This window comes from Microtus oregoni, unplaced genomic scaffold (genome assembly GCF_018167655.1).
Source record: "Microtus oregoni isolate MIOR12 unplaced genomic scaffold, Mior012 000035F_ref0000213, whole genome shotgun sequence".
Lineage (NCBI taxonomy): Eukaryota > Metazoa > Chordata > Mammalia > Rodentia > Cricetidae > Microtus > Microtus oregoni.
The window spans coordinates 10,157,756-10,177,538 of record NW_024543094.1 but is presented as its reverse complement, the minus strand read 5'-3'; positions in this window follow the sequence as shown (position 1 = coordinate 10,177,538).

Genomic DNA, 19,783 nt, shown 5'->3' with positions numbered 1-19,783 from the left:
ACCTAACTTTATTAGCTAGCTTATTTGAATTATTACTTCTCTGGTAAGTATGTTTGGAGTCTCCTATGCCCAAACTTTAAACCTGTCTTTTTAAACATTATATAATATTCTTTCTAAGTTATAATAGGTATAGGCAGCAAGGTTAAGGCACCAAATCATGACAACTTCAAAATTTCATATGACAATTTTTAGCTCATTTAGGACAACTGTGGGTAGTTATGTGTGTGCACGTGTGTGTGTGTCTGTGTGTGAGTCTCTCTCTGTGTGTATGTGTGTGTGTGTGTACACAAGTGCATATTTTAACCAATATCCAACTTCTTTTACAATAAGAGAGTATACATCCATGTTTTGCTCACTTTGGAAGCAGCTTTCCAATTCCAAAAGGAATAATGACATCTTGAATTTTGCAGGCAAATGGATGAAGGTAGAAAACATCGTTTTGAGTGAGGTAACCCAGACCCAGAAAGACAATTATCACATGATCACTCATAAGTGGTTTTCAAAGAAAGCCAGCCTACAAATCACAATCCCAGAGAACCTAGACAACAATGAGGACCCTAAAGAGACATACATGGATGTAATCTACATGGGAAGCAGAAAAAGACAAGATCTCCAGAGTAAGTTGGGAGCATGGAACCTCGGGGGAGGGTAGAAGGGGAGGGGAGAGGCAGGGAGGGGAGCAGAGAAAAATGCAGAGCTCAATAAAAATCATTAAAAAAAGAGATGCAGATAAACAAAAAAAATGAAAAAGGTTGTGAAAGGGACATAATATTGTGCTGAGCTCAGGCTGTGACATGGTCAAGGGGCTTACAACCACCAGATATGTTTCACCTAAGTGCTGTTCCAAAGTGTCTTAATTTGTCTTTCAAAAACAAGCATGTTTTCCCCACCTTCCAGGATTATCCTCCAGAAAGAAACAAGTATGTTTTCCTCCATGTTTTACATCAAAACACATTTTAAAGCAAAATCATTATTTAGCTTGACTAAATATCAAGCTAGGCATGTCTTGTCTTTACAAAGCCAAAAGGTGACAGACACAGGCACCCATTCTCAAGAACAACAAAATCTTTCAAAAGTTAACGAAGAATGTTTATAGGAATAGGGATGATTTGCCATAAGCTGGTTGCACACAGTTACCTTGTGTTTCTCTAACTGCTTCCGTGTCCTACAAAAGGGTCCTGCCTGACTAAGCCACTCTCTAAGAAATCTGAGAAGCAACACTTCCCAAAGAATTTTAGGTAAAATATTGGAGAAAACAATGGGAGTCCTGTTAACAACCACATACACCCCGTGCATGAACCTGTAAGTGTACCATCAGTATTACGGGAGAAAAGAAGGCATGCAGGCTGTGTGAGCTCAGCGGTTTTCTGTCCCAAGGCCCACTTCTCTTTGCCAAGTGAGAGACTGTCTTCGTCATGGGCTTTGCCTCGCAAAGACTCATTGAACAAATATTCATATGCTGATCTGAATTTAGGTCTGATAGCTCTTAACTGTAGGAGCCAACCATATTAAGCTAAATAGAAACAGATCACCCAAAGGAAGTTCTTTACCTCCAACCATTATCACCTGCCGGAATAGGACTCAGCCAAGTTTAATAAAGGTCTGAGTCTCAGTAGTTTACCCTGAAGCAATACCTGGCTGCAGGAAGAACCACAAACAGAGATTACTGGAGCACCACCCAAGAACAGACCATTCAAAGGAAATGCCTATCATTCCAACCAGCACACTCACCAGGACAACCCTAGACAAATGTCAGCCAATCGTGGGCCTCAAACCTTAAAAAACCCTCACCCCACCTTTACTACTGTTAAAAACCAACTCTAGCTGAGCTCAGGGTTCTCCATTTATTCCAATACTTTGGACTTGTGGAGAGATCAAGTTTACAAACTTGCATAAAATAAAGGCTCTTTGCTTTTACATGCGGGACTCGGTCTCCTTGATTTTTTGGGGGACTTTGTGGATCTGGGCATAACACTAACAAAACTGCCCATTATAGTAGATGGTGGATGGATAGAAACTGTTGATAACCTTTTTTGCCTCTATGGACTTTGGGTAACATGAAGACCAAACAGTGGGTGCTCAATCTGTGTTGGTTGAACAAAGTTCCTTGTAGCTCAGAGTAGAGACAGATTCAAAATCAGAGTGAAAGAGGAAGAGAAGAATCTTGGACAAGCAGGAAACAAATTAGCCGTGAGACTCACTTCATTGTAGGGTTAAGACAGCCCCTTTAGGGGGCGGGGTTTGCCTTGGGCGTATGCCTGCCAATAAATGGGTGCGCGGCTCAGCAGCTCGGCCCTTTTTCCCTCCCTACCTCCTGTACTACGCTGGAACTCTAGTTCTGTAAGTTTATCATTAAATTGGTAAATATTCTTTGATATCTGCATTGCATTTATTTTGCGCGGATACAATTGGCGCCCTCCCCGTGGGGCTTTGCCGAGAACTGGCCCAAAATCGGAGTCTCTTGCTGTGGCACGCGCAGAAACAGCTGAGATTCTGAGCAGTCTCTCTGGGCGCGCACGGAAGCAGCTGAGATTCTGAGCGACTCAATTTTCCCTGCTGCTTGCTAGAGAATCAAGCGGTGGGTTTGAAATCCACAGAGCCTTTTTAACACCGCCTAAGTAGCTGTTCCCGTCCCACCTCCGCCATTGCTTGGGTCACGTGACAGCAGCCTGCGAGCCCCGGCACAAAAACGCCGGCATCCCTTTGATTTGTTTGCTTTGCTGGCTTTTCTTTATTCCCTTTCTGGCCCAATTGCTACTTATTAGCCTGGTGTCTGTTTCAATTTTGTTTTTGAGTCATTTTATTTCAGATTTAGGACACGTGGATTCAACTGGACTCTTTCGCCACCACTGGCAGGAACCAGTCATTACAGGTAAGAGAATTTTTTCTTTTATAAATAATGTCTGAGAACGTGACCCTTTCAGATTTCAACAGCTTTTTTGAATGCACCATTTGGGAGATCTTACAAGAGGTATCTACCACCCCACATCTATGGATATTCCTGGGATTCTTAATTTTCCTTAGCATTATTTGGTTTGATAATAGGAAAATGATCAAATCTCTTAAGGCAGAGGTTGAACGTTTAAAAACTATTGAGAATGACAACAATCTTCTCAAGAACCAGTTTGAAGTTCTCCAGGAAGAAAACAAATCTTTGTTTAACATGACTCGGTTAACTGAGCAAAATCTAGAAAAGGTACAGGCTGATGTTAAGGAGAAATTCATTACTATGGAAGAAGGAACAGCTGAATTAGATCGTAAGTTCCAACAGTCCCTTTCTGTAGGAACTGAAACATTAACTGAGAGAATCAAAACTGCTGAATGTGATAATCGAATTTTGTCTAAAGCTTATGACAGATTGATGAAAAGATTGTCAATACAAGAAGGCACGGTTTATGCCCTAAAAATTATGTCCAAAGATGACAAGTTATCTCTACTGGACAAATTTCATACTTTAGAATCCTCAATGAAGGCTTTAGAACATAATTCTGGGCAGGAGATTCAGACATTACAAAAGGCAATGGTGAATAGAATTGAAAAGATTGAGGAATTTCTAAATTCTGATGAAGAAGAGCAAAGGGTAGAAAGGCAAATTTTAACTACATCTGTGGATAAATCCCTCCGGGACAATTTCCATAAAGCTCTACCTACAGCTCTACATGCCTTTCCTGTAATAACAACAGAAAAGGTGATTGGTTCCAGAAACCCTAGGGTCATCAAGGAAGATACATGGGAGCCTGTCCGTATGAATGATCTCAAAGAAATTAAACAGGCCGTCATGACTTTTGGGATGCACGCCTCTTTTGTTAAAGAGATGCTAAAATCTTGGGCCACAACAAGCAGAGCAACCCCCTCGGACTGGCTCCAGCTGAGCTCCGCGGTCCTTGAGAGTGGACCGCAATTAAAATGGAAATGCTTATTCAGGCAAGAGGCTAGACTCTTAGAACAGCAGGAAAAGGCGAAGGGAATTGACGTTTCCCTAGATAAAATTCTAGGTGAAGGGCTCTTTTCCGACCCTCAGGAACAAGCTAATTTGGATGAAAACATACTCTCCGTGTGTACTACAGCAGCCTTAAGGGCTTGGGACAGAGTACAAGACCCAGGACAGAGAATGGAATCATTTGTCACAGTTAAACAGGGTCAGAGAGAACCCTTTAGTGACTTTTTACAAAGATTAACTAAGGCTGTACAAATAGGGATATCTGACCCAGAAGCAAGACGTATAATAATTGAGTCTTTGGCTTACAAAAATGCTAATGTGGAATGCAAAAAGATCTTGGGGCCTCTAAAGTTCAGATCATCGTTCTTGGAAGAATGGGTCTTGCATACACTAAATGTTGACACATTTGACTATGGCACTGAAGCATGGGTAGAAGAAGCAATTTCCAATGGTAAAAGGAGACACCAGAATACCAAATGTTTTAATTGTGGAAAAATGGGTCATATGAAAAGGAATTGTAAACAATGGGTTTTCAGAAATAATAATAATGCATCTTCTAGAAATAACAGGAATAGAAGGACTCAGCCTTCAGGTTTATCTAGAAGATGTGGAAAAGGCAGACACTGGACGGATGAATGCAGGTCTACAAGAGATAGACAAGGCAACCTGATACAGACGGGAAACGTGAGAGGGGGTGAAGTAATAGGGGCGGAGGGGCTGCATTCCCAGCACCCCAGCCGCCTGCCCCAAAATAATTACACAGACACTGTAGTCTTTTAAGCACTGCTTGGCCCTTTAGCTCTAGCACTTACAGGCTAATTCTCACATCCCGATCAACCCATCTCTAATAATCTGTGAGCACCGGTCTTACCGGGAAAGGTTCAGCATGTCTAACCTGGCGGCTTGCTTCATGGCGTGTGTCTGCCCAGGAGCCGGGAGCATGGCGTCTCTCTCTGAGGCGTCTGCTCCCGAGAGAGCTGTGGAGTCTCTGAGCTCACTTCCTCTTCCTCCCAGCATTTTGTTCTGTTTACTCCTCCCACCTATCCTCTAACCAATAAAATGGGCCAGGGCAGTGCCTTTATTAGCCAATGACCTTCCTCCATCATTTCCCCTTTTTCGGTTTAAACAAAAAAAAGGCTTTAACATAGCAAAATTACATATAACAAAACAGTTATCAAGTAAAAGTTACAATAATCTTTATCATAACTAAGGAAAACTATAACTATAACTAACAATTCTTAACTCCATCAAAGACTCCAGAAAGATATATTACCTAAGTAAACAAGAACTAAGAAACTTCAAACTCTAGAAATGACAAAGACATCTCGCTGCCTGGACAGTCACCCAAAGTTCTTTTGTACCGTTGGGGCATCCATCTTCAGCCTTCAGGCCCATGCTATCCAGCAGACATTTCCATAAAGCAGGAAAATTCAAAGTCAGTTCAGTCACTATCTGTTGTGTCCTGCAGAATGTCTCGCAGACTCTTTCAAAATGAATCAGGAACCCCGAAAGATCATCTCACCTTAGGCAAGTTCAGTAGTCCTCTCTCTGCGGGTTCTCTGTGTCCAGTTTATGCAATAGTCCAGGCAAGAGCAGTTTCTTGCCCAAATGGCTATCAAAACTCCATAATGAGCCTCTTCGATGCCCATCTTCCTCTTGAAATAGATTGGTGCTGCCAGGAGCATTGTCATGAAAAGTCCTCAGTTATTAAAACATTAAATGTCCTATTCTGTAATCTTTGAAAGACATGAAGAATGTCTATCTAAAATATATCTCTATATATCTAGAAAATCTAACTAACATGACTACAACCTTTACTATTATCAATGATTATCCATTAACAACCTATATTTCTTAATTATCCAGTACATATTTAAATGAACTACACAATCACAATACCTTAATCAAAATCAGAAACACTTATACATATAACAAAATTGACCTTAAATCTCTATCAATAAAGCAAAATCTATACTAATGCAAATTATTCATATCTATATCATATCCCCCTTTAAATGTAAAAGAACGTTTATAAACCATATTTGGGAACATGGGCGCAGTTTTTTCTCTCCAAACTGCTTCCTGCTGAATGGGGGCGTCGTTAATTAGGTCTTTCATGGTATAACCTGTGTGCTAGTTTCTTCTCAGTTGGCAGTTGAGCAAAGCAATTTTCTGAAGATGTTTACACCAACCATTCAGGAGGGCGTGGTCCATCATACCAAATCGGAATAGAAGAAATGAACAGCGTCTCATCCTCTGTGAAAACAAAATAAGAAACTCCTTTCCAAAGTATCATATCCTTAGATCCAAATTCATAATATCTATGTTGGATTAGTTCAGCAGTATTTATAAATAAATATCTTTTAGCATCTGTTTCTCCTTCCTCAGCATTTAAACAATTCAAAGAGAGCATAATAGCATATAGTATCAAGATTCTCTGTGTATTTTCCATCTTTGTTCGTTTTATTTTAACCTCTATTTTGTTTATTTTACTTTTAACTTTTTGCTTTTTGAGATAGGTTCTCTGTATCTTTGACCTGAAGTAACTCTGTAGACCAGGCTTTCCTTGAACTCTCAGAGATCTGCCTGTCTCTGCCTCCCAGGCATTGGGATTAAAGGTGTAAGCTACTACACCTTGAACTCACAGAGATCTGTTTGCCTCTGCCTTCTAGGCACTAGGATTAAAGGCGTGTGCTACCACACACAACAACTCTCTTCCTTTTTTTGTTTTTTACTTTAAGAACTTCAACTTTTAGTCTGCATATATTTTTAACACACTTTAAACTATTCACAAATTTTCTCTGTCTTTGAATCTCTCTTTACTGTATATCTCTCTTTTTCTGACCACATGAATCTTTAATTTACCAAGCTATCTCAGTAGGAATAAAGGCGTGGCTTTGCCAGCTAGATCCAGTCCATTCCTTAGCTTTCCAGCCTCATGGCTGAGGTACTGGCTGTAGTCATGTTTACTGCCACAACTGTATGGCATTTCAAGGTTCCTGCCAGCAAGTGAGTTACAACAGACAACACTCAAGTCCTATCTCGGTAGCCGGCCCTCCTGCCTCAAACAGTCAGAGTTTGCCCTGGCAGGACGGCCCAGAAAGCCTGCATTTTTAAATGGCGCAGCTTTTTTCCTGTTATGGCTGAAAACCGAAAAGCATGTGTTCAGCTTTTGGTCAACACCGTTTAAGTGTTTCGTGGCAGGACCTCTTAATGAGCTGCAGGCTTTGCAGCTAAAGCTGAGTCAGGAAGCCTCTCTTAGATGAGGTGCTTGCTTGCCTCTAGCAAGCAGAGTAGAACCGAGAAATTGCTGCTACCAAGAAACCAGGCACAATGCTTTCATTTTGTTCTAGAATTACTTCCCAAGCTGTCTCGGGCTTTATGTGGAAGCAGTTGTCCACGTGGGCGCCATATGAAGTAATAGGGGCAGAGGGGCTGCATTCCCAGCACCCCAGCCGCCTGCCCCAAAATAATTACACAGACACTGTAGTCTTTTAAGCACTGCTTGGCCCTTTAGCTCTAGCACTTACAGGCTAATTCTCACATCCCGATCAACCCATCTCTAATAATCTGTGAGCACCGGTCTTACCGGGAAAGGTTCAGCATGTCTAACCTGGCGGCTTGCTTCATGGCGTGTGTCTGCCCAGGAGCCGGGAGCATGGCGTCTCTCTCTGAGGCGTCTGCTCCCGAGAGAGCTGTGGAGTCTCTGAGCTCACTTCCTCTTCCTCCCAGCATTTTGTTCTGTTTACTCCTCCCACCTATCCTCTAACCAATAAAATGGGCCAGGGCAGTGCCTTTATTAGCCAATGACCTTCCTCCATCAAGGGGGGGCCTCTCAGGCCCCCATGGCAAACATGGTTCAGTCATTTCCAGTTTCTACAGAGAACATGCCTCGCCAGGACAATTAGAAAGCCACATGCCTACTGTTACAAGCAATAGTAATCAGAAAGATGGGTTACGTGTGTTTTGGCAAACTTCTATGAATGATGAAAGACCTAAGCTGAGAGTGTGTGTAAATGGCATTTTTATTACTGGCCTGCTGGACACAGGTGCTGATGTAAGTATCATTACCCCAGAATCTTGGCATCCATATTGGCATCTTCAGAATGTAAATGTTCAGCTCCTGGGAATTGGAACCCTATCTCGAGTAAGGCAGAGCACGAGATGGGTTGAATGTATAGGGCCTGAGGGACAAATAGGAAAATTAAGGCCATATGTAGCCAATATTGCAATGAATTTATGGGGTCGTGACCTATTACAACAATGGAATACACAAATTAACATTCCTGCTACTTCTAGAGCCCATATTTCTGAAAATAATATTAAAAGTTATTACAAACGGAGAAAACCAGCCATTAGGGCTGTGCAAGAACAAGCAATTGATGTCCCTTCAGAAATACCAACAGCCTTGCCTCTAAAATGGTTGACTGAGAAACCAATATGGATAAAGCAATGGCCTTTAGCTGAGGAAAAGTTACAGGCTTTAGAACAGCTGGTACAAGAACAACTAGATGCTGGACATATAGAAGAATCTACCAGCCCTTGGAATTCTCCTGTATTTGTGGTTAAGAAAAAATCAGGTAAATGGAGAATGGTGACAGATCTCAGGGCCATCAACAAGGTTATTCAACCTATGGGCCCTCTGCAATCTGGAATTCCTTTGCCCTCTTTATTACCAAAAGGATGACCTCTCATAGTTATTGATTTAAAGGATTGTTTTTTCACTATACCTTTGCAAAAAGAAGATAGAGAAAAATTTGCCTTCACAGTGCCTACTTATAACAATTCTCAACCTTTGAGGAGGTACCACTGGACCGTTCTCCCCCAGGGTATGTTAAATAGCCCCTCCCTGTGCCAATATTTTGTGAACCAACCATTGCAAATAATACGCAAGAAATTTCCCAAATCTATAGTATACCATTACATGGACGACATATTGTTATCTGATTCAAACATAGATACCGTGAACAGACTGTTTGAAGAAATACAGATACTGTTACCTAAATGGGGATTGAAAATTGCTCCTGAAAAGATTCAGAAGGGAGATTCTGTTAATTATTTAGGTTATAGAATAGGTTTGCAAAAAATTAAGACACAGAAGGCACCAATTCGGAGAGATCGCCTACGGACTCTTAATGACTTTCAAAGACTGTTAGGAGACATTTCCAGTTTACGACCAGCTATTGGGATAACACCTGATCTAATAATTCATTTGAACAAGACCTTGAATGGTGATAAAGATTTGAACAGTCCCAGAGAATTAACAGCTGATGCAGAAAAGGAACTGACAATGATTGAGGAGAAATTACAACAGGCACATGTGGACAGAGTGAATCCAGAGCTCGATTGTATTCTTGTCATATTACCATCAAAAATTTCTCCTACAGGAATTTTAATGCAGAGAGATGATATTATCTTGGAATGGATCTTTTTACCACATAAACCAAGTAAGAAACTGAAAACTTATGTGGAAAAAGTCTCTGAGTTAATTATAAAAGGCAAGCTGAGACTTCGTCAACTAGCAGGCATAGACCCAGCAGAAATTATAGTGCCTTTCACTGCTGATGAACTAAAGAAATTATGGGAAGATAATGAACCATGGCAAAGAGCTTGTGCTAATTTTTTGGGAGACATTAATAACAACTATCCAAAAAGCAAGCGGCTCAACTTCATAAAGAGAACTTCTTGGATCCTTCCTCGAATAGTCCATGATACTCCAATAACTGGAGCCTGTACATTCTATACTGATGCCAATAAATAAGGGAAGGCAGGTTACAAATCAGAAGACTTGGGTAAGGTGGAACAAAGTCCTTATGATTCTGTCCAGAAGGCAGAATTATATGCCATTCTTATGGTACTAAGAGATTTTAAAGAACCTATTAATATAGTTACTGATACACAATATGCAGAAAGAGTTATTTTACATATTGAAACTGCTGAATTTATACCTGATGATACAGAACTAACCTCATTGTTTATCCAGGTTCAAGATTTGATCATGAACAGGCTTTGCCCTATGTACATAACATACATCCGATCCCATACGGGTCTGCCAGGTCCTCTAGCACAAGGTAATGCAGAAATTGATCAATTATTGATTGGTAGTGTGCTACAAGCCTCTGAATTTCATAGAAAACATCACGTTAATAGCAAAGGTTTGAAGAAAGAGTTTTCTATTACATGGCAACAAGCTAAGGAGATTGTGAAGAAATGCCCTACCTGCTCTTTTTATAACCAAATGCCTCTGCCAGCAGGGGCTAATCCAAAGGGCACCCATAGAAATGAAATCTGACAGACGGATGTGTTCCACTTTGCAGAATTTGGCAAATTGAAGTATGTTCATCACACCATCGACACTTATTCAGGCTTTCAGTGGGCAACTGCTTTAAGTTCAGAAAAAGCTGATTCAGTAATCACTCATTTATTAGAAGTCATGGCTATTATGGGTATACCTACACAAATAAAGACAGATAATGGTCCTGCTTATGTCTCTAGGAAAATGAAATGGTTTTTTGATTATTACAATATCAAGCATGTTACAGGTATACCATACAATCCTACAGGTCAAGCAGTCATAGAAAGATCAAATCGAACTATAAAGGATATGTTGAACAAACAGAAAGGGGTGGAAAACACCCCCAGAAATAGGTTACATAATGCTTTGTTAACCTTGAATTTTCTCAACGCTAATGAGAAGGGAACGACAGCTGCAGAAAGACATTGGATAATGGAAAAGTCTGCTGAACTAAATCAACCAGTTTATTTCAAGGATGTGCTGACCTCACAATGGAAGCCAGGAGAGGTGCTGCGTTGGGGAAGGGGTTTTGCTCTTATCTCCACAGGTGAGGAAAAATTGTGGATACCGTCAAAATTAATAAAGGTTCGGTTTGAGGAAGAGAAGTCACTTGGAAAAGATAGATAACAATTCATTCACAAGGATGACCGGCATTCAGATGGTAAGGATTACTGATAGAATGGGGGCAGGGTTCTTTTCTTATCTCCACAGGAAAATATTCATCTCCAAAGAATTTAAGGGACCCTGAATATTTAATTACTGATGGATGGAAAATAGTTACGACCCACTAAACATCAACAATAAAATTCTATACATATTGTAAGTATTGATTTATATATATATATATATATTTATATGTTTTATTGAACACTTCTTTATAAATGTATAGAGCTGGTTTTGGAGTTGGACTATGGCTCAGTCCCTCTTCAATTCCAAGCCTGTTAATAAGGGATATTTCAGAGTTTCTGTCTCAGGTCATGAGCCATGACACAGGACAGAATAAGAATAATTTGATACTTGATAAGCTTTCTTTGCCTTTCCTCATATCTTTGTCTTTCTTTATATGTCGGTATATGTCCTTGTTGTTAATGTTTAAATTTCCCACAACAAGCAACATATTTTCCTACAGTAATCTTTGAAGTTTCCAGGATGAAGATGGGGCCCCACAACATCAACTCAATCTGGTTTTTATGACGTCATGAATTTTTTTTTTTTTAAGCATTAATTTTAGACCTGTTTTTTGGTACCAACTGCAAGAGACAATTTCGTATGATGCACATTTTTGACAACGCTCTGGCCGGACCTTCTCAAAACGCTCAGAGACTAGTTATAATTTTCTTAAGTCAAAGGTTAATTTGGGAATTTTACCATAATTTGCTTTCACAGGGGGCCCTAAGACGAACGTCGCCCCCATGTCAGCTAGAAGCAATCTAAGAGGACTACGTCCCCTCTCCCAACAGAGTTTGCCCACAGGGTTAGGGACATCTTTTAGTGGTTGGTTTACGGTTGAGGGGATGGGGAGATATTGTATGGAATTAGGGGTATATTCAAAAAAAAAAAAGAGGGGGATTAACTGGTTTGATGGGATGATTGGTATTTGTGACTTACTGTTTTTAGAAAATTATATTGGTACTGTTTCTTGTATATTGATATATTGAATATTGAATGTGAGTGTTCCTACCTCTACTTTTGTATAAGAATATGCTTATATTGTATGGATACGTCTATCATATCACAATGTACATTTCTACCTCTGGTACTATTTATGTAATAACATTGTTTACATTTGATAAGTAATGACATTGTTTACAGGTGAAGATCATTGTCTTCATATATTGCACAGTTGTTTATTCTCTTAGCTTCAAATTAGATAGGTATTGAGAATTATATGTTTGTCATATTTTTAGGATAATCAGATTTTTTAAATACATAGAGATTCTTTTTAGTATAGATAGTATAATCTTCAGCCTCTTTGAAGAGCTGTAGAAAATGGCCTTTAATCTAACCTAGAATTCTGTGCCAACGAGACACAATTACTCCTGGCAACACCACTCTACTCCCGAGAGAACGTTGAGCACCAAAGACACTCCACTGGGAGCTTGTCTTCTTGGCAGAACTGGCCTTTGGGTTAAGAAAAGCCCATACCTCAACTACTGACTAATATATGAAACAGGATTGTCTTATCTTGCCAAGACAGTGTAGGATAATTCTAAGAAAGTTCCTTGCATTTGTTAATGGTATGTCAGTTATGTTAGGCCTTAGCCAAAGTTGGTTGACTCAACATTACAAACGAGATTTTGGGTGATTGCCCAGGTAGTCAGTTGTCTCTGTCATTTGTTGCACATTTTGGATATCTCTCATTTGTTAAGTAATATTTACTCCCTTCTCAGATCTTTGATGGAGTTGAAGATTATTTAATTGTAGTTACTCTCTAGCAAAACTTTTGTTCTCAATATTGTTTGTTATATTTATCATTTGTTATTATTGTTCATAGTTATATTTGGTTTAGTTCTGCCTTATTTAGACAAAAGAGGGAGATGTAGGGTTAAGACAGCCCCTTTAGGGGGCGGGGTTTGCCTCGGGCGTATGCCTGCCAATAAATGGGTGCGCGGCTCAGCGGCCTGGCCCTTTTTCCCTCCCTACCTCCTGTACTACGCTGGAACTCTAGTTCTGTAAGTTTATCATTAAATTGGTAAATATTCTTTGATATCTGCATTGCATTTATTTTGCGCGGATACACTTCATGGTTCTTTTGGTTTAGCTATCTATTTTGTTTGCTAATTAAATGTATTTAAAAATTAAATATTTTAAATTGTGGGATGATATGCCATTTCTCAGAAAATTCTATGGCTCACTAGGCATTGAAAATAGAAACTGGCTTCACGCACTCCAGAGAGAATGAAAAGTCTGCCTAGCAAGACTTCTAAGTTTAGATCCTTCTTATGAAACGTCTGTGACTGCCAGGACATTTTATAAATAATTGAAAATGTTAGTATGCTTTTCTTTATCCAGAAAATGCAATTTCATAGTGATATTTGAAATTATTTTCACAGAAGTGCCTCTCAAAATATCTTGTTCATTTGTGGCTTGAGCGCCAGTGTAATAGTTACAAGGGCACTTGCCACTTGAGAGCGTTGATCCTGGATCAGCGCTGTTTGGATGAAAAGTTTAATCAATGTCTTGGTTGAGTTTACTGTTCTGTCTATCATATGGACAAGAGAACTGACTTGGAAAAGAAACAAGAAAATAAAAATCTTACTAAAAAAGAATGCTTTTAGTGATGGTTATTAAATAAAAAAAAGTATGTTATCAAAGTTGACAGTCCAGCAAGAGCAGCTCAATAGAAAGATTTTCAGGGGCTGGGGAGATGACTTCATCAGAAAAGTGCTTATTATGCAAGGAGGATGACTTTCATTCAGATCCCAACACTCATAATAAAGAGCCAGCAGAGTATGGTTCCTGTGTCTATAATCTCATCCCTGGGGCTTACTGGCCATGCCGTCTAGCCAAATTTAGTGAGAGACTTTGTCTAAAATCCAAGATAGAGAGTGACTGAGAAGACAGGCAACACTAAGCCTTGGTCTCTACATGCATGTACACACACAAACATGTGCACCCATAAGCCTGCGCTCATGAACACGTACATACCCATGCCCAGGATTCCTTGAAGAATCAGTAAAGCTTGCTGTTTGTAATTTTCAAATCATTGTCTCCTTAACTTGAAAGCTACTGCTCACCTTTCTCATCAGAATAGTAAATTAAAAGGTTCACAGAAACAGCCTCGTTTGGCTTAAGTCTCTTCTCAGAAACCATGAAGATTACTGTGATATAGAAATCATTATTTTCAGCTACGGGGTCTCTAATGTCTGGCATATTTCTTTCCACCTTTCTTTTTGCTATGACCGTCCAGATTCCATTCTCCGTAATCCTTAAATCCCCAGTTTATTTCCATCACCATAGAAACACCTGCTGGTGTGATCAGTTTTGATCAGTGGCAGACTCACCTTTTGTGCCTGCTGCCAGCCAAGCTCTTCTGAGCTTCAGCCACAGTGCCTGCAGGGTCAGGGGTCAGGACTGAAAACTGCCTAAAGAAAGCTCTCCCATTCTCAGATCTGTCTTACTTCTCACAAAGGAATGAGTCCCCGTGCTTTCTTCTGCTTCAATTTGCACATGCTTGTATCTCCCTTCCTCCCTTCCTCCCTTCCTCCCTTCCTCCCTCTCTCTCTCTCTCTCTCTCTCTCTCTCTCTCTCTCTCTGTGTGTGTGTGTGTGTGTGTGTCTGCACACTTACGCTTGCCTACCCACCAGCAACTTCTGCATTTTTAAATGCAGCCAAGGGTATTCACATTGTTTTGAAACAGATCTTCGGAATATTTTTCAGCTTGCAAAAACAACCCTAACTTTGAGACAGGGCCTCCAAGCCCAGATTTCACCCTTTTACATAGTGGAGGGTGACATTGAATTTCTGATCCTCCTGCCTCCAGCTTCCAGTGTAGGTAATCAAAGGCATGTTCCTTGCCAGATTTATGAGGTGCTGGGGAATCTAACCCTAAGCCAGGACCTTGTGCCTGCTCTTCAGACACTCTCCTGCTGAGCCTCATTGTCAGCCCTCACAGTTCTACTTTCTGACTTACTATCGACTCTAGGAAGTTCACAGACGTGGAATCCTGTAGCATTTTATTTTTTGTGAATGATTTTTTTCTGTTCATCTTGACACCATAAGGAATAATTCATATTGTAGCATTTCTAAGTTTCCTCCCACTTTGCTTTTTTTTTTTTTTTCAGTGCTATGGATAGAACCAGGGCTTTAAACATTCTGCTTACTGTGTGATCCCTCTGCCACAGACCTATAGCCCAACCAGAATTTCCTTCCCTTCTAAGTTAAATAATTGGTACTTTGTGCAAACCCCACAGTCTGTTTATGCATTCATGCATGGGTATTTGTTATTTCTCAGAATTCACCATCAAATCCAGTCATGAGGATTTGCCCTAGCTTTCTCATAAGAACTTTTTAGTACTCACTCTTTGTGTCATCTGCAATTAATTTCTTAGCATGATAGTATGTAAGGGCCTATTTTTCCATTCAGTTGTTATGACATTTTTATTGGAAATCATTTGGCCACATACATAAGCGTTTATTTTTGAGCCTTATATCTCAACTCTCTTCATTGTTCAACATGTCTGTCTTTATGCCAGTGTCACATTGATTTGAACATTCTAGTAATCAAAATGAAGATTTGAAGTTGACTCCACTTGAATTTTAGGATGAGTTTTCCAACTTCTACAAAAATTAAATTTTAGTGAATCTTTGCTGTATGAATGATAACCCTTCCACTCCGTGGCCAGAGAAACTGTTACTGTTTATTTGCGTATTTTAAATAAGCCAGTCTCTTAAATTATGTAGAAAACACAGTGAAAAGTTGTAAAGCAATGTTAAAATCTCATCAACTTCTAGATTTATTCATTTTCAACTTATTAGTATTAAAATCATATAGAAATATAAAGTTGTAAATCATTATTATGAGAATATCTTCTTTTATAATAATCTATAGATTTGTCTTCATGAAAATCTTAGTTGTTTAAAACTTGATGTGTTGATGGTGTGTAAACTTATGTGGATGTACACAAGGTAATGTGTGTGTGTGTGTGTGTGTGTGTGCGTGCATGTGTGCGTGTGCGTGTATGTAAGTCAGAGGAGTGTTTACCATGTTAGTTCTCTCCTTCCAGTGTGTGAGTTCCAGGGTTCAAACTCAGTCATTAAACTTGGCAGCAAGCTCCTTTCTTTACGTACTATCTCCTGAACCATTGCAATGTCTACTTCTTTAGGTGGTTTCAAGCTACGTTTTGTTTTATTGTGTATAATTTTCATTGACTTTTATTTCCAGCTGCGTCTTAGTAGAAACTAAATTCTTAGATCTTTTCACTTATGGAGGGGATGTTTTATGCATATAAGGGTCTGATTGATTTTTTTCTTCTTTGAATATATTGGCTAACAGTCTTTAGGACTTGAGCGTCCCTGATGAGAAAGGAATCTACCTAGCTTTCGAGTGGCCTGCATGTGTGTTGATGAGCTTCTTTAGATGTTTTCAAGCTTTGCTATATGATTACCAGTCTGCTTGCTTTGAAGGAGCCTTACTGTGACGTTTTGGTATCATTTTGCTTGAATTTGCTTATCTTCTAGGATATTTATACTCATATCTTTAATCAGGATTCAGAACTTTCGATTTATCATTTTACTGAATATTCTCTCTTCTCTCTCCTATTTTTCTCCTCTTGACATTCCCACTATTCACATGTAGAGACGCATCAGGTCCTTCAAGTTCTGTTTTTCAAGTTCATGTCTCTGGATTTATTTTTCTTTCTGTTTCTTGAACACTGTGCTTTGAAGCTCACTGATTCTTTGACCTGCTCAAATTTTACTTTGAATCACTTGAGTGTGATTTTCATTTTAGTTGTTTTCCTAGTTAGAGCTTCTGTTGCTGTAAAGAGACAACGACAATGACATGACAATGGCAACTCTTATAAAGGGAGACCATTTAATTAGGGTGACTCCCTTACATTTCAGAGATTCTGCCCATTGTTATCTTGGCTGAGAGCATAGTGGCTTGTTGGCAAACATGGTGCTGCCTACATCTTGATCAGAAGGCAACAGGAAGTGGACTGGAATACTGGGCAGTTTCTTGAGCATAAGAGACCTCAGGGCATGCACCCACAGTAACACACTTCCTCCAACAAGGACATCACTACTCCAACAAAGCCACACCTCCTAATAATGCCACTCCCTGTGAGCTAATGCAGGTCAACTACATTCAAACCAGCACTGTTATTGAATTTTTTCTGTTCAGAATCTCTTTTTTCTTTACTTTAAAAGTCTATTTGTGTATACTTACAGTTTGTTCACTTGTTGCTCTCTTGACCTTCTCCATGTGCTTGTGTATCTTTAAGGAAAGTGGCTCAAAGTCTTTGTATACTGTATTTGCCATCACATCTTATGTCAAGGACAGTTTTTATAGATGTTTTTCCCCTATGTGCTTTTTATACATCTTCTAAAAAGGTTTTTAAATTTAATACTGTAGGAGCTAGAAATGAAGTGATTCTTTATTCTGATACTGTTTTCATTTGGGGTGCTGCTATTTGTTACTTTCAGTTTTCTTTAAGTTATTGTTTTAAGCTACTTCTGTACTAAGAATAAGTTGGATTTGTAAACTTTCAGTCATTTATTTTTCAATTTTTTTCTGGGTATGGGGTTAATTTTAATTTTCTCAATACATACATGTAATGGTTTTGAATACCTTAGTCTTTAATGTCCATTTTCCAAGAAGTGAAAGGGAGAGGAACAAGCATGAGTGAAGATTCTAGTCATCTAAATCTATTAGTCACTTCTCTAGGAGTGAGGAGAGCTAGCAAAAATGGGTGAGGTGATGAGCAATCATAATTGTCACTCATGCTTTGTCCTTGTGTGTTCAAAAACAGCAATCTGTAACCCTGTCTGCCCCAAACTGTGTGAGTCTACATGGGATCCTAAAACATGTGCAAAACGTTCTGTCATGAGGCAGGGGATGGGGATGGTAGCTGCCATTGGTTAATAGTTATGGTTGATTGAAATTAATTCTAAATCAATGTTCGAAGTATCAACACTTCCAACATTCCCAAACAGTTTCATTAGGTAGATTCAGTCTGTGTGATGGCCACCCAATGAGGTTAGATTCTGGTGCTCTTTACCCTGCAATCTCCCTCTTCCTATTTGTCTTACATCTCATATCTCCTTTATGTTCCCAACGGACTCAGAATTCTTCCTAGATCTTGGAGAAAATAATCAAGGTTAATGACTTCTTTTATTTTGAAATGTCTTTAGCTTTAAACCAAGATCTTTGTAGATGTTACAACTTGTATGTTTTGGTAACTAAGAGTAGTTGTAGAGATGGAGACAAGGATGGATTATGGATAGGCTATTTAAACTCAATTCCAGTTTCTTCATGATTTTTTGATGTATTTAGATTCCTTTTTATTTTTTTTGTGTATGAATGTTTTGTCTGCATGTATGTATGTACACCGTGTGCATGCCTGGTGCCCTTGGAGTTCAAAATTGGGCATTAGATCCCCAATAATTGAAGTGATGAATGGTCATGACCCATCACGTGATGATGTAAACTGTACTTGGGTCCTCTGTCGGTACAGCAAGTACTCTTATCATCTGAGCCCTGAATTTGGGTTTCTAGTATAACACACAGAGTATATTTTTCTAAAATCTTAAAAAATATAGTATATCTGAAATATGTAAAAATTAGCTATAAATTTATAAGAGGAAGGGAAAACTGCACTATAGCAAGTGGATCAAGTCACTAAATTGATTTTGTCACTAAAGCTGCCAGGATTGATGAGGATTGTACCAGGATCAACTCAGCCTTAGCAAATGATATTGATCCTGACAATAGCAAAAGACTGTTGCAAGACAAAATGAAGTGGGGATTTGTCAGTTGGTCTGTTAATGTGGTCTACACCCTGTTGTCACTGCTTCTCTTTAGGTCAGTGTGTTTAACCCTTCTTTAGAGATTAAAAAATCTTAGCATTTTCTCTAAGACACTTAAGAACACTCTTCTGAAACTCATCCCAAAGTTGCACCATTTTAAGCTCATTTTAATTAGACAAAATCAAGAAGAAATAATGACAATTATATCAGGTGTTCACAGTGGGGAAAGGGGGTTAAAAAGCAGAAATTATTCCAAAAGCACAGAGTGAAAATTCTTAAGAAGTATGACAGGTTAATATTCAGGAGGATGCCTATATGTTTGTCTTTGGATTCACCTTCTTATTTAGCTTCTCTAGGATCGCGAATTATAAGCTCAATGTCCTTTATTTATGGCTAGAAACCAAATATGAGTGAGTACATCCCATGTTCCTCTTTTTGGGTCTAGCTTACCTCACTCAGGATAGTGTTTTCTATTTCCATCCATTTGTATGCAAAATTCAAGAAGTCCTTGTTTTTTACTGCTGAGTAATACTATAATATGTATATATTCCATACTTTCTTCATCTATTCTTCCATTGAAGGGCATCTAGGTTGTTTCCAGGTTCTGGCTATTACAAACAATGCTGCTATGAACATAGTTGAGCATATACTTTTGTTGTATGATAGGGCCTCTCTTGGGTATATTCCCAAGAGTGGTATTGCTGGGTCCAGGGGTAGGTTGATCCCGAATTTCCTGAGAAACAGCCACACTGCTTTCCAAAGTGGTTGCACAAGTTTGCATTCCCACCAGCAATGGATGAGTGTATCCCTTTCTCCACAACCTCTCCAGCAAAGGCTATCCTTGGTGTTTTTTATTTTAGCCATTCTGACAGGTGTAAGATGGTATCTTAAAGTTGTCTTGATTTGCATTTCCCTGATCGCTAAGGAAGTTGAGCATGACCTTAAGTGTCTTTTGGCCATTTGAAGTTCTTCTGTTGAGAATTCTCTGTTCAGCTCAGTGCCCCATTTTATAATTGGGTTGATTAGCCTTTTGAGGTCTAGTTTCTTGAGTTCTTTATATATTTTAGAGATCAGACCTT